The following is a 15,163-nucleotide window of genomic DNA, read 5'->3' as shown; positions in this document are numbered from 1 at the left end:
AACCTATCTTTTAATTCAGCTTCCGTACCTAATGACTGAAAGGTAGCCAATGTGACACCAATATTTAAAAAGGACTCTAGAGGCGATCAGGGCAATTACAGACTGGTCAGTCTAACTTCAGTACTGGGCAAATTAGTCAAAACAATAGTAAAGAATAAAATTGTGAGGCATGTAGAAGAACATAATTTGTTGGACAAAAGTCAACATGGTTTCTGTAAAGGGAAATCATGTCTTACTAATCTATTAGAGTTCTCTGAAGGGGTTAACAAACATGCAGACAAGGGGGATCCAGTAGATATAGTATACTTAGATTTTCAGAAAGCCTTTGACAAGGTCCCTCACCAAAGGCTCTTGTGTAAATTACATGGCCATGGGATAAGAGGGAAGGTCCTTTCTTGGATTGAGAACTGGCTAAAAGACAGAAAACAAAGGGCAGGAATAAATGGTAAATTTTCAGAATGGAGAGGGGTAACTAATGGTGTCCCCCAAAGGTCAGTCCTGGGACCAATCCTTTTCAACTTATTCATAAATGATCTGGAGAAGGGGTAAGCGGTGAGGTGGTAAAGTTTGTGGATGATACCAAACTGTTTAGGATGGTCAAGACAGAAGCAGACTGTGAGGGACTCCAAAAAGATCTCACCAAACTGAGTGATTGGGCAACAAAATGGCAAATGACATTTAATGTGGATAAGTGTAAAGTAATGCACATTGGGAGAAATAACCCCAACTATACGTATAGTATGATGGGGGTTAATCTGGCTATGACAAATCAGGAAAGAGATCTTGGAGTTATCGTGGACAGTTCTCTGAAAACTTCCACACAGTGTGCAGCAGCGGTCAAAAAGGCAAATAGGATGCTAGGAATTATTAAGAAAGAGATAGAAAATAAGACACAGAATATCTTACTGCCCCTGTATAAAACTATGGTATGCCCACATCTTGAATACTGTGTACACATGTGGTGGTCTCACCTCAAAAAAGATATTTTGGCCTTGGAAAGGGTTCAGAAAAGGGCAACTAAAATGATTAGGGGTTTGGAACGGGTCCCATATGAGGAGAGGTTAAAGCGACTGGGACTTTTCAGTTTAGAAAAGAGGAGACTGAGGGGGGATATGATAGAGGTATATAAAATCATGAGTGGTGTGGAGAGGGCGGATAAAGAAAAGTTATTTATTAGTTCCCATAATAGAAGAACTAGAGGACACCAAATGAAATTAATGGGTAGCAGGTTTAAAACTAATAAGCGAAAGTTCTTCTTCACACAGCGTGTAGTCAACCTGTAGAACTCCTTGCCAGAGGAGGCTGTGAAGGCTAGGACTATAACAGAGTTTAAAGAAAAGCTAGATAATTTCATGGAGGTTAGGTCCATAAAAGGCTATTAGCCAGGGGATAGAATTGGTGTCCCTGGCCTCTGTTTGTCAGAGGCTGGAGAGGGGTGGCAGGAGACAAATCGCTTGATCGTTGTCTTTGGTCCACCCCCTCTGGGGCACCTGGTGCTGGCCACTGTTGGCAGACAGGATACTGGGCTAGATGGACCTTTGGTCTGACCCAGTATGGCTGTTCTTATGTTCAGTACAAGACACAGTAGCCTGCAAGACATAAGCCATCAATTAAATGGGTTTATTTCCCAATGATACAGGTAAAGTTACTTGTGTATGCCGTATCTATGGATCCAAAAAGTGAGGGGGAAGACAGGAAGGGACTACAAAAAAAGATAGGCCAATCAGAATAAACAGGACTTTCAGAGATCCCTAAAGACAGCAAGGGAGCTTCTCTTTTGGGAAGGAGTTCTACAATATCAGAGCCTTAACCATAAGATCCTGCACCCAGCCTAGCACTATCTGAACATAAGAATGGAGAGCAGACCTCCTCCAGCCAGCCAGAGTTTCCAGACAGAACCAAAGCAAGAAATTGATCACTCCAGTATTTCAGGCACAGATCAGGAGCTATACCAAGACCATGAATTGTGTCCCCATGTGTCTGTCTTCTACATGAAGAAAAAACAGAGTACATTTTCCTTAAGCCATCTGTCTACTTACTGCCTCAAGAGGTTGAATTGGCACTGTCAAATGCTGTAGTTCTTGTCAAATACAGAGATAAAACATCTCCTTTGAAAGCAGCTATAGCAAATTCCTCTGAGACAACTAAGGAGAGGGATACATTTCAGGGTAAAATAATGGAGGCAATTTTCTTGGAACCATGGATACTGTACTTCCAAACAGGCCTAGGTAACAGGAGAAAATGCCCCATAGTTCTCTTCCTCCTCAGGCTTCATAACAATAATGTTGCCTTCTCTTCTTTTCCCTCGCAACTATAATCCTACCAATAAAGGAAAAGCAGACTCATTACATAGCTGCTTACCGAAGCACATTAGCAGGAAAGATGGATGAGAAGCAGCATAGTATTATTCAAAATACTAGTGCTCTGAAATACACACTTGGGTTTTTTTTAATAAACCTCTTTTTAACATTCAGATCTTTACAGCAAAGCTCCTTGTCTCAGAAAGCTATGATTTCATTCATATCGAGGATACAATTGATATTTGGTTTCACCTTTCCTAAAATAACACAGCCATCCAATAAGATGTCCCAAAATGTTTAAAAATGAGTCATTCCAGGCATCTATAATTCAGTACAATTAGTGCCATGGGCTCCACTGTGACCTGGAAATTTCCTATTACATTTTCTGTTCTATACGCATTCCACATGGATTACTGGAAAGAAATCCTATGAGGAGACACACCTTTGAAGAAACCCTCTAGTAAATGAACCTATAGAGCCTAGAGCTCTAATTTATATTAAAAAGGGAATTCTGTCTTTTTCTCCCAGGCATTTGCTAATCATCTTTTGCAGGAAAGAGAAGCATCTGTATTGACATCTGGTACAAGACTGTGGGCAGACCAGCCAGCAGCAGCAGTTAGTGTGGGGTGATAGGCTTCATCTTTCAACAAGCCTTTTTGCTTCCAGTGACCTGCAGTAACCCTTTAACCTTTCAAATATTTTGAAAGGGATTTGGCTTTTCCCCCCAGGAAATGGGAAGGCTCCTTGCAGATTCCCTTATTTCTTTTTAATAATCATATGTGAACACATCTCAGCTTGTCATTACCACTGCTGGGCTGTGCAGCAGGGGGTGATTACAGAGATCTATGAGGCATGTTTCTACCACCCCCAAGAACTGAGTGTGTGTGTCTACAAGCGAATATTCTGTATTGTAACTGGCAGGCCTTTGTTATTCCCTTAGGGTACGTCTACACAGCAACATTATTTCATAATAACGCTAGTAATTTTGAAATAACTGCTTGCTGTGTAGATGTGAACTATTTCAAAATAATGTTGAAATACTGTCAAGCTGGAGGACCTCTTACTCTGACTCCTGTAACCCTCATTGTACGAAGAATAAGGGAAGTTGGAGGAAGAGGGCTCTATTTTGAAATAAGTGCTGTGTAGACGCTCCTAATATTGAAATAAGCTATTTCAAAATAAACTACACAATTGGCATAGCTCAATTTGCATAGCTTATTTCGAGTTAAGCCCTGCTGTGTAGACATGCCCTTAGGGGTGCGCCTTGCTATAGGGGGTGACACTTCCTGAGATCCAGTACAGCAGTGGTCTCCAACCTTTTTACACCCAAGATCACTTTTTAAGTCTCAGAACAGGCGAAGATCTACTGCCCCGCCCCTTCCTTGAAGCCCTGCCTACATTACATGAGGAAATCTAATGTAAATGTACTGCGCAGGTGTGCTGTTCAGAGAGGGCTCAAGAGCTACTCTTAGAACCCCTGAGATCTACCGGTAGATTGCGATCTACTGGTTGGTGACCACGGCAGTACAGGAACACAGGGCTTCTCTGCTGAACCATCAAAAGCTCAGGTGCTAGTAACCTACCCCCATCTCAAAGAGACAAAGGAACAACTGTTAATGTCTCTGTGGGTGTGGAGGACTTGCTCCTAGCAAACTGTGGGCACTTTTACTGTGTAAAGAAGAGGAGCAATAGAGGGGTCTCACAAGGTGTATGCACAAATCCATGTACTGCACAAATCCCCTAGTTCCCTCCTTCCTACCTCACCATTTCACAAGCTGTGAAGGGGGCCTGCACTATGGCTTCTGACACTTGTCTAACTGATGAGCTGCTGAAGCCTCAGCAAAGCAGATCTGTTGTCACTTCTAGGATAGAAAGAGAGGAAAGAATTCCCCTTTCCCAGGTAAAGATCCTCAGTAGCAAACCAAAACAAATCACTGGCAGAATACACAATCTAATCCCTGCTTCAATCATTAGGCTGTATAGCCTCTCAAATCAAACCTAGTTTTGTCACAGACACTCAGAGCTTGTCTTCATTTCAAAGTTAACTCATCTGTTGCCTCTAACTTAATGCCTACCCACAGATGAGAATGCTTGCATGAAGTGGTATTTTGAAGTTTAGTTGGCTGTCCCATAGGCAGGGTTTGGTCCAGATCCACTTACAGATTTAGGCACTACTAACCCCACAAAAACTGCTCTACAGCAATCTAGCCTATAAGCATCTACATATTTGCTGCAAAAGTTCCTTGACTGCCTATATTTCAGCATCTGGGCATCTGCATTGCTATCATAGGCAGTGGCACTCAGGCACCTGTATCATGCTTGAGTCCCTTCCTGATCCTGGAGCCAGGTGAAGATAGCATAGATCCAGTTAGGTTGCTTCCAGGGCCCAATCCAGGATATTCAGATCATGCCTAACTTCACACAAAATTGCCAAAAGGGAAGGACATTCCCATACAGCATTTAGTAGCGTAGTTACAAAATTCACACACGTTGTGGAAGACCCCAGTTTAATTTCTCCACCCTCCCCCCACCATATGACAAGGAAAAGGAATTGAAATAGGGGTTTCCTACCTATCTGGCAAGTACACTAATCTCTGAGCTATGGGATATTCTGATGTGGAGCTTTCACAGTCTCTCTTATTCAAACTGTCCCACTTTGTGTAGTTAAAGATATATTGGGCCAGAGAGAGAGAGAATGGCAATGTAGTCAAGTGGTGAGGGCACTCATCCGAGAGGTGGGAAGCCAATCTTCAGGTCATCCTTTCACAGAGAAGAGAACTGAAGCAACATCTTCCACATCCTGGGGAGCTCCATAACCATAGGACTAAAGGATATAAGGAAATTCTCTTCTCTTCCCCATCCCTCTTTTGTTGGAAGTAGGCATGCACTACCGCTGTTCTTGCAAAAAACGGTGTAGATGCTTGATTCCTGACGGGGACTCCCAGTTTTCCATCCCAAGTGAGATTTTTCCTCTCTTCAGCAGATGTAAGCACATAAATTCCTGAGAAGGGCAAAACTTGAGATTTATCTCCCCTCTTCTCAGCATCTCTCCATCCAGCATAGGGAAGATGGGGAGGAACTACAAAAAGACATGTCGTTGCTTGAGCCTGAATAGCCACACAGCAAGTTATACAGGCAGTCCCCGGGTTACGTACAAGATAGGGACTGTAGGTTTGTTCTTAAGTTGAATCTGTATGTAAGTCGGAACTGGCGTCCAGATTCAGACACTGCTGAAACTGACCACCAGTTCTGACTTACATACAGAATCAACTTAAGAACCCCAGGCGTCCCCAAGTCAGCTGCTGCTGAAACTGATCAGCAGCTGATTCCAGGAAGCCCGGGGCAGAGCAACTCTGCCTGGGGCTTCCTGTAGTCAGCGCTGGTCAGTTTCAGCAGAAGCTGACTTGGGGACGCCTGGGGCAGAGCAGCTGGGGTGCTACTGGACCAACCCAGCAGCACCCCATCTGCTCTGCCCCAGGTGTCCTGATTCAGCCGCTGCTGAAACTGACCAGCAGCGGCTGAATCAGGACCTGGGGCAGAGCAGCTGGGGTGCTGCCGGGTTGGTCCAGTAGTGCCCACGGGTGCTGCAGGACCAATCGGCAGCGCCCCAGCTGCTCTGCCCCAGAGTCCAAAACAAAAGCCTGGTCTGCTGGGGGGGGAGCACACTAGCTGTGCCCCCCCCCCCAGCAGACCAGGGACACGGGGAGCAGAGCCGCAACGGCAGCGGGGTGCCGCGCCTCTGAGGCTTTGCTCTGGCAAAGCCTCAGAGGCCGGGACCCCCCGCGGCTGCGGCTTCAGTCCGGGTGCCTGTGGTCTGCTGGGGACCGTCCCCAGCAGACCACAGGCACCGGGTCTCAAGGGGCAGCAGCAGCGGTTCCCGCGCTTCTGAGGCTTTGCTCTAGCAAAGCCTCAGAAGCGCGGGAACCCGCCCGGTGCCCCTGGTCTGCTGGAGACGGTCTCCAGCAGACCAGGGGCACCGGAGCAGCTTACGAACGGGGCTTTCTCACCCCGACTTCCGGGGCGAGAAAGCTCCGTTCGTAAGTGCGGATCCGACGTAAGTCGGATCCACGTAAGTCGGGGACTGCCTGTAGTTCTACATCCCAAACCCTGGATGCCTGAGTTGGCTGATCAGGGTCTGCTGCAGCAGTGCCATGGATATTTTATCCCTGTGTAGATATATCCTCACTGCCACACAAGTGAGCTCAGCACCCATACGAATGCAGGAATTTAAGAGGTGTTTTGCGGCATGGCACTCTTGCTCAAGCTAGGCTAACATAAGAAGAGAACCTCCAGTGCAGATAACTCAAATTAACACTATCGTGAAGATCCTGCAAATATGACTGCAAAGAGTGGGCACCATCTAGGGGTATCTTCACGGTCTTGTGGAAGCAATATTCTGCATAAGTGACTTGCGCAAGGAAAAGGAGCTAGAGAGGATCCCCTGAAACCATAGCTGTGTAAAAAAAAAAATCAATAAAAAGTGTAATAATAAAATCAGGAGCTATTGGTCTGGAATTTCAAGTCTGTCTAGTGTGCTTTCCTCCCTATTGAGTGCTTGGATGAAGTCCCAGAATAACATATCTAGAAAAAAGGAACAGTGTTTTATAAGGGGGTGGGGGAAAGCCAAAAGCAATTCATCTCCCGGAGGCAGTCCTCTTCATTACAATGAATAAGTGTTTACTGTTCCTGAATTAGTTGAAGGTGACATGTGCTTCAAACTACAGAGCAAGAAGATGAATTATTTAGAATCAATACCAGACATTTTTACTTATAAGAAGGTGTGGGTTATATTATTCTTACCTAAGTGATTCTGAGCTAAACCCTGAATATACTTGTTAGCAATTCAATGTCATACTAACTAGCCTAGAGACAGATTAACTACATTTTCCCCATTTTTTCCCATTGCTAAATCACTAGTGCATAATATTTCATTCAAGTCTTTTCAAATGGACAAAAGTATGACTCATTTTTTTCTCTCTGTCCCCTGTGGGGGGCGGGGGGGTTGGTTGGTGCAGGAAATGGCTACATTCCAATTTGTTTGTAATGAGCAAATTGATAAAATTCTAAAAATAAGTTTGAAGGGATATTTTATGGAAGGTGGTATAACAGCAAAGAAAACCATGCCTCATGGATGTCAAAATGTATGTTGCTTTATTGTCCAAGAATAACAAAAAACAAACAAACAAACCCCACAACAACCACAAAACAAAAACACACATGTATTTTTGTCAGCTCTGCTTTTTTATAAGCTGTAGGATCTGTTGACACTATCTTTTTTTATTTTGAACCAAAAATTAACATCTCTTTTTTTCTTCTTCTTCATTTAACTGCCAGCAAATATCTGATGTTAATTCATTCCAGTCATGGCCTACTTTAGACCTTTCACTCAAAATGTCCTTGCTTGTAATTAATGGAATGATGTGACTTGAGAAGTAAATCTCTCCTTAAAAATTAATAGAATTGTGACCAAGCACCTCTGCAAGATTTTCAAAAACATCCAAGTGATTTAGGAACCAAAGTTTCATAGAAAAATCAATAAGACTAATTGATTTAAATGCCAAAGTGCTATTGAATTTCCATGAGACTTCAGCTCTTAAATCATTTAGGTAACATTTTCAAACACAGCTAAGTAAAGTAATGGTAAGCAAAGGTAAAGATCAAATTCACTCTTCTGTGGAAGGTCTGGATGCGATAACTGTAATTCTTAAGCCCTCTGGTAGGTGTACTGCAGCAGGCTCCAAAGTGGAGGAGGTGGGGGAGACTCTCCTAGAGGGGCATGGAGAAACATTTGGAGCAGGACACATGACAGGGACAAGGTCAGCCCCCACAGGGAGCAGGGAGGGAGCACCACTTTGCCTCCAGCCTAGCTCTGACCTCAGCTACAGCTCCGCTCCATCCCCAGTTCATTTGCGACCCTAGCTCCGCTCCATCCCCAGTTCATTTGTGACCCTAGCTCTGCTCCATCCCCAGTTCAGTTGCAATCCTAGCTGCAGTTCCTCTCCATCCTGCCCCCAGCCCAGCCCTGCCCTCATTCCAACTATTCCTTCCCATCCCCAGGTCAACCTCCAACTCTACTGCTGAGCAAACTATCCAGTAATAAAGGGGAGAATGGAGAAAGTCCATTGCTGGAAAGGAGAGACATGACAGGTCTACAGGATCCAGGAGAGGGGAAGAAGTGGCTGTACACTGGAGCCTTTGGATCACCTTACACACCATGGTGCAGGTACTCCATGTCAGCTCCAAATAGGATACTGCTGAGTGGTGTTTGGAAGAGGTCACTGGACTCATGTCTTGAGCTGGACTGCAGCCCCAAGTCCTGCCAACAGGTATGAAGTCATTGCTTGTTGTTATTACTACTGCTACAGCAGTGTCTAAGGACCAACCATGATTGGAGCCCCATTGTGCTAAGCATGGTATACACATACTCCCTGTCCCTAAAGAGCTTACACATTCAAAGGGGAGGGGAAGAGGCAAATTACACAAGCAGAGTGATCACTGATGGTAGCAAACGTCATGTTAGTTCCATTAGTATTTGGGGGTGGGGTGTAATTAGATGGGGGATCAGCTAAATGGAAAGTTGAGGACAAGAAGGGTAGGTGTGGAGTGCAGCTAAAGGGAAGAAACTGTAAGGGAGGAAAGGGTTGGAACAAATAGTCAATCAGCACATAGCAGAGAAAGTCCTATCATCACTAGCAGGTTATCCAAATGGCCAGAGGTTTCTGCCTTAGCCTCTTCTGCCCCTCCCAATTTGGCGCACTCTTTTAGCCCAGTGGTTAGAGAACTCAACCGGGGCTGGGAGACCCCATTTTAATTCCCCAGTCTGCATGATGAGGAAAAGAGACTGGAGCAGGGGTTTCTTACCTCTTTAGCGAATACACTAATGATTGAGCTATGGACTATTCCGAGGTAGTGCTCTGTCGATCTTTCTTATTGAAATTGTTCCACTTTGTATAGTTAAAGATGCATTGGGCTAGACACAAAAGGAGTGAATGACTCTGTAGTCCAGTAATTAGAGCACATTACTAGCTTTGCATCACCTACACACCATAGTGCAGGGACTTCATGCTAGTTCCCAACAACCTACCTAGTGGTGTTTGGAAGAGGTCAGTTTTTCCTCCAAAGCCACATATGGAGAAGATGAGGCATCACCTGAGTCCCAGTACTCCCATAGTAAGCAGAGATCCATGAACCCTGACAATTTCCCATCCTTACTTAGTTTTAATCTGGTTTATTTTTAGAGGCTTTTGTTATGTTTTTCATTCTCTCCCATGATATTTTTATTTTTTATACACCAGTACCAGTCCAGAACTTCTACTTATTTCCATTATTCACAATAGCTGTAGCACAAAGGCACTAATATGTTGCTGGAAGCAGATTTTCATTACTAGCATGGATATTTTCCTGTTGGAAAGTGCTCCATGTTACATAGCTGCAGTGTTTCACAAAGGAGGTCTGATTGCTGAAAGATCCTATTTTACCAAATAACCTAAAATCATTTACATCTTTCCACAATTATAAAGGGCTTGATTTTTAATTCATGTAATGTTCCCATTGAGAACTATGTCACTACTAAAAGCCAATAGTATACAGTAATTCCTCATTTAACACTATAGATGTGTTTCTGAAAATGTTCGTGCTAAGTGAAAACGTGCTATACGGGGTGAATTTTCCCATTAAAAATAATGGAAAAGGTGGGGGTTGCATTTCAGGTAGTGGTGGCAAAGTCAATTTTTTGTTGGTGCTGGATTATCAACATCAACATTAGATATCTAGCAACACAAGATAACTAGCAACACAAGACGCCACAGTTTGTTAAAACACAAAGATAAACACATGAATGAGCGGAGGAGCTCTGTGACCATGTGTATTCATCCGCTCATGCGTATTACCACTGTTTTCACCAACTTATACCTCTACACAAAGTAGTCCGCAACTTGATTATTTTCATGTTATTTCAGGGACGGTCATGTTATTTGAAAAACGTTCCCTAAAAAAAAATTGTGCTATTGCAAAAACATATTAAATGAGTAATTACTGTATTAATTTGGTGTAAAATAATTTAAAAAGAATCTGTATAATGTGGGAACTAAATGGCTTTGGGGGAGTGATAATAAGATACGCAATCTCACTTGTAGGCCAATCATTCAAATTCAGCTATGATCAGTACTAACTATTGCTAGCAATGCTATTTAATGGTCTTACTCCTGTTCCAGTAAACAGGCTGACAATTGTGATGTTACCTTACTGACAGTCTCAATGAAAAAGCCATGGACTATACAGGCAGTCCCCGGGTTACGTACAAGATAGGGACTGTAGGTTTGTTCTTAAGTTGAATCTGTATGTAAGTCGGAACTGGCATCAGCCGCTGCTGAAACTGATCAGTTTCAACAGCCGCTGAATCTGGACACCAGTTCCACTTACATACAGATTCAAGATAAGAACACCAGGCGTCCCCAAGTCAGCTGCTGCTGAAACTGATCAGCAGCTGATTCCAGGAAGCCCAGGGCAGAGCAACTCTGCCTCGGGCTTCCTGTAGTCAGCCGCTGGTCAGTTTCAGCAGTGGCTGACTTTGGGACGCCTGGGGCAGAGCAGCTCGGGTGCTGCTGGCTTGGTCCAGTAGCGCGGCTGCTCCTCGGAGCTACTGGACCAACCCAGCAGCACCCCAGCTGCTCTGCCCCAGGCATCCTGATTCAGCCACTGCTGAAACTGATCAGCAGCTGAATCAGGACGCCTGGGGCAGAGCAGCTGGGGTGCTGCCGGGTTGGTCCAGTAGCGCCAAGAAGCGGTGCTGTGGGACCAACCGGCAGTGCCCCACCTGTTCTACCACAGGCCCCCGGCTTTGCTCCACGTCTCCCTGGTCTGCTGGGGGGGCACTAGCTGCGTCCCCCCCCAGCAGACCAGGGAGACGTGGAGCAAAGCTGCGGAGGACCCGGGCCAAACCGTGGTGCTTCCAGATCAGCGCCGCGGTCCGGCCCGGGTCCTCCGCGGCTTTGCTCAGTGTCTCCCTGGTCTGCAGACCAGGGAGACGCTGAGCAAAGCCACAGAGGACCCAGGCGGACCCGCGGCTTCCAGATCAGCTGAAAGCGCTGCAGGTCCGGCCCGGGTCCTCTGCCGCTCTGCTCAGCGTCTCCCTGGTCTGCAGACGCTGAACAGAGCGGCGGAGCACCCAGCTGATCTGGAAGCGGCCGCGGGTCCGGCCCCCAGTGCTCCGCCGCTTTGCTCCCATCTCCCTGGTCTGCTGGCTCTGCCAGCAGACCAGGGAGACGGGGAGCAGCTTTTCTCACCCCGGAGAAGGCGGGCGGCGGGACCAGGCGTCCCGCTGCTCTAGTTCTCCGGGGCGAGAAATCCCCATTCGTAACTACGGATCCGACATAAGTCGGATCCGCGTAACTCGGGGACTGCCTGTATGGACCACAGAATCAAGCTCACCTCTTATCTCAGCAATGGCACTTCCAAGTCATGACTAAAACAAGCTGGCCGATATGTAGTAGATTTGCATTGCTACACAGGCATTCAAGCCAGTACGAGAAACTGATATCATCCATCTATCAAACTAGTGCTAAATTCACTTAAAAACTACTGCCAAGGGTGTGTTATTTATAGCTGAAGCCCATAAAACACTTTTATGGGTGTCATAAGGAAATATTAGAGTATGGCACACTTTGTGGCTTGTGTAGGCTAAGCTCATTACACAAACCAGGGACTCCTTGTGCTCTTCCATTTCCCACTCCCCATTCTCCCTTCATTCCACTTTTCTATCTCTATTTCAGGGACTCCCTTCAGTTCTCCCAATCCCCTCCCTCATGCCTTGGACTTTGCATGTCTCCCATTCTCTTCCCCTCAATAGGATCTGCATGGCAGGGATTCTGTGTGAAACCCATTTTCCCATCATAGCATGGTTTACCACTCTCACCCTCATGCCTGAAGCTCTGGGTGCACCTATATTACAGCCTTCCCCACATGCCAGAGGCCCTCTGTCTGCCTCCTTTTCCTCTCTGCAGCCTTATCTATTGGGTGTAAGCCACTCAGCCTAACAGAATAAACTTCTGAAAGGGGCAACAACCAGTAAAGGAAATCATAGCAGAAAAGCACCATTGGAAGCCTGGGCTGTAACTCTGCTTGTTCTGTGGAGGGAGGGGTTCAAAATTCCCTGATGGAGTACTTTAGGGAAATTGTTATAGGTTTTCTGACACCTACCTCTAGGTTTTTCCCACAAGAAGAGATGCTTTGGCCAAATGTTTGGTATGGCTATACTATGTCTACACATCTCCAGATCTGGTCTGTGTCAGTTGACTTGGGCTCACAGGGAACAGCTACGAGGCTGCTCATCTGCAGTGTAGACATTTGGGCTCAGGCTCTTGAAAACCCAGAAGAAGGAGGGTATGAGAGCCCAGACTCCAACCTGAGACTGAGCTCGTACACCATAGTTAAACAGCCCAGCCCAGATTGTTTCATCTCAGGCAGCTTGGACCATCTGAGGGTGTTTAATTGCATTGCAGACATATCTATTGACTCCAGATTCTGTAAAACCCACCAGGAGGTAGCAAAAAGCTCCTTGCATTAGGTTTCTGTATATCCCATAGAAGAGAGAGCTAGTATGTTCCACTTGTGCACGAAGGGAAACCTAATATCATTGGAATGTGGTCAACTGCTACAAGAAATGCCCGAAGTCAAAGGTGCAAAATACTGCCGATCCAGTCCTGCACCCATCAAAGTCAGTGCTAAAACTCCTTTTCACTTCAGTGGGTGCAGGACTGGGCATGTATTGTTTGAGTAAGATGAAGTGTTGGTGTGTTTTTCTTTGCTCTTCTCTTAATGCAAACCATCCTCCTTCCTTCTCCCTGATCTTGCTTGGGCTTGAAAGTGTTAAACTCCTCATGTCACTGTTGCACGGACTATAAAGGAATGTCTAGTTTGCTGTGCCTCCTTGATAATGTAAGATGTTATCATCTATTAAGGAATGTAGAGAATAAGAGAGATGTAAGATATGGAGAACACCACTTAATGAGCAGTAATCTCATCAGTGTGTCTTTTAACAGTTGTAGTGAACAGATATGGTTCTGCTGGGATGGGCTACCACACACAGAGAGAGAATTTTGTACATACTCCTTACATCCAAAGGGGTGGATTGGGGAAGATGGTTAGTGAGGTACATGTATCTTTCAGACTCGGAGTTCTATAAGGGTTGGCTAACTATTAGCAGCTCCCTAGCTCCATGAGCCCTGCAGAGAACACATCAGAATAAAGGGATATTTGAGATGCATCAGCATCCTTACCTCCTTGACAGGTTCCCACTTCTCTAATTCAAGTCACGTGGCTGCTCCTACGAGGGGCCTTTTTCTGTCCCTGCCTGCTTCTGGTTCCAGCTCCTGTTCTACCCAAAGACTTTTACTGAACATCTTCTCAGAACTGCTACTTCCTTCAAGCAGGATTTCCAGAAACCCTCTCTCCATCCCATTGAGCTGCAGCTGTCCTGATTAACATCACTCCTGGGCCCTCATTTGGAAAGCTGCCATTATGTATCCACTGCTTTGTAAATTGCTTGTAAAACACTCTCCTCCTGACCTCTTCCATTTTAAATCTGACAATAATAATCTGAAACCCAAACTAATAATTATTAAACATTTTTGCAGTAGCGTATGCTAGGGATGTAAGTGATTAATCGGATAGTCAACACACTAGTCAATTAGTTACTTCCCCCCCTTGCTGCCTCTATCAGAAAGAGGCAGCAAGGGGGGAGGGAGAGAGGAGGCAGTGTTGGGGTATGTGTGTGTGAAACAGGCTAAAAGGCCAGTTCCTCAGCTCCAGCTCTGTGAAAGGGGCAGGGCCGCAGCGGCAATGTTCCACCTTTGAAATCCATAAGAGTCCTCTCTGGGGCACTTGTACATTCAAAGAGCCCCAGGTTCCATGCGGCAATTCAATCTTTGAAATGCTACATTTCAAAGTGAAAGCGCCCTTATTAACTAATCAAATAGTTGATGGAAATTTCATTAACTATTTGATTAGTTGATTAATTTTAGCATTCCTAGTGTATGCCTCCAACAATTCATTGACCACCATCAACAAGAACTCACTTGAAAATGAAAATAAAAATAAAAAAACCTCACCGTCTCGCAATCAAGGATTCAATGGAACACAGCAAACTCTAGGTTGATTATAAATTGTTTCATCTCACCTAGGCACTAGGGGAATTTGAGCTCTTTTTACTTTCCATGCTAAGGACTCTCTCTCCTATATGTGCACATGCATTAGTTTAAACAGATACAGTAACTCCTCATTTAACACTATAGATATGTTTCAGAAAATGATCGTGTTAAGTGAAAATGTGTTATGCGAGGTCAATTTTCCCATTGAAAATAATGGAAAAGGTGGGGGTTGCGTTTCAAGCGGTGGTGTCTGTTGGGACCAGGACATAAGGGGAGAAAGGGGACTAGGTTACAGTAGGGAGGGGAGGTGTTTGGCTCTGGGGAAGGGAAGGGAAGGGAAGAGAAGAGAAGGAGAGGGGAGGGGAGTATGCCCCTGTGACGGGTCTACTGGGACCCGCACTGCATCCGGGGGAGGGGGTCACCAGGGAATGGCGTGGTGAGCAGCGAACCCTCCGTCGCTTTGAAGGGAGGCGGGGGAAGCTCTGCGCAGTTGCTGGCAACGGGCCAACTGGGGAAATCGTGTTATTCCGAGGACAGTTGTGTAATTCAAAAAACGTTCCCTAAAAAAAATCGTGCTATCATGAAAACGTGTTAAGTGGGACGTGCAGGGGTTGGGTTATGACCTGGGGAAGGGGATTCAAAGGCAGGATCTGGGAGGGGAGTAGACGTGCAGGAGAGGGGGCAGAGGGTATGGGTTGTGACCTAGGACAGGAAGGG

General features: G+C 45.5%; 1 long non-coding RNA gene across 1 annotated transcript in view; it reads left to right on the top strand.

Annotated features, from left to right (window-relative positions):
• The window catches only part of LOC142829140 (uncharacterized), a 62,040-nt gene extending 52,993 nt beyond the window's left edge, over window positions 1-9,047 (top strand). The window contains exon 5 of the long non-coding RNA XR_012903469.1: window positions 8,358-9,047. This is a non-coding gene — a long non-coding RNA (uncharacterized LOC142829140). The remainder of the gene's footprint in view (window positions 1-8,357) is intronic.
• Window positions 9,048-15,163: the final 6,116 nt, after the last annotated feature.

The sequence above is a fragment of the Pelodiscus sinensis genome, chromosome 4 (genome assembly GCF_049634645.1).
Source record: "Pelodiscus sinensis isolate JC-2024 chromosome 4, ASM4963464v1, whole genome shotgun sequence".
Classification (NCBI taxonomy): Eukaryota; Metazoa; Chordata; order Testudines; family Trionychidae; genus Pelodiscus; species Pelodiscus sinensis.
This window is presented reverse-complemented; position numbering and strand designations above follow the sequence as displayed.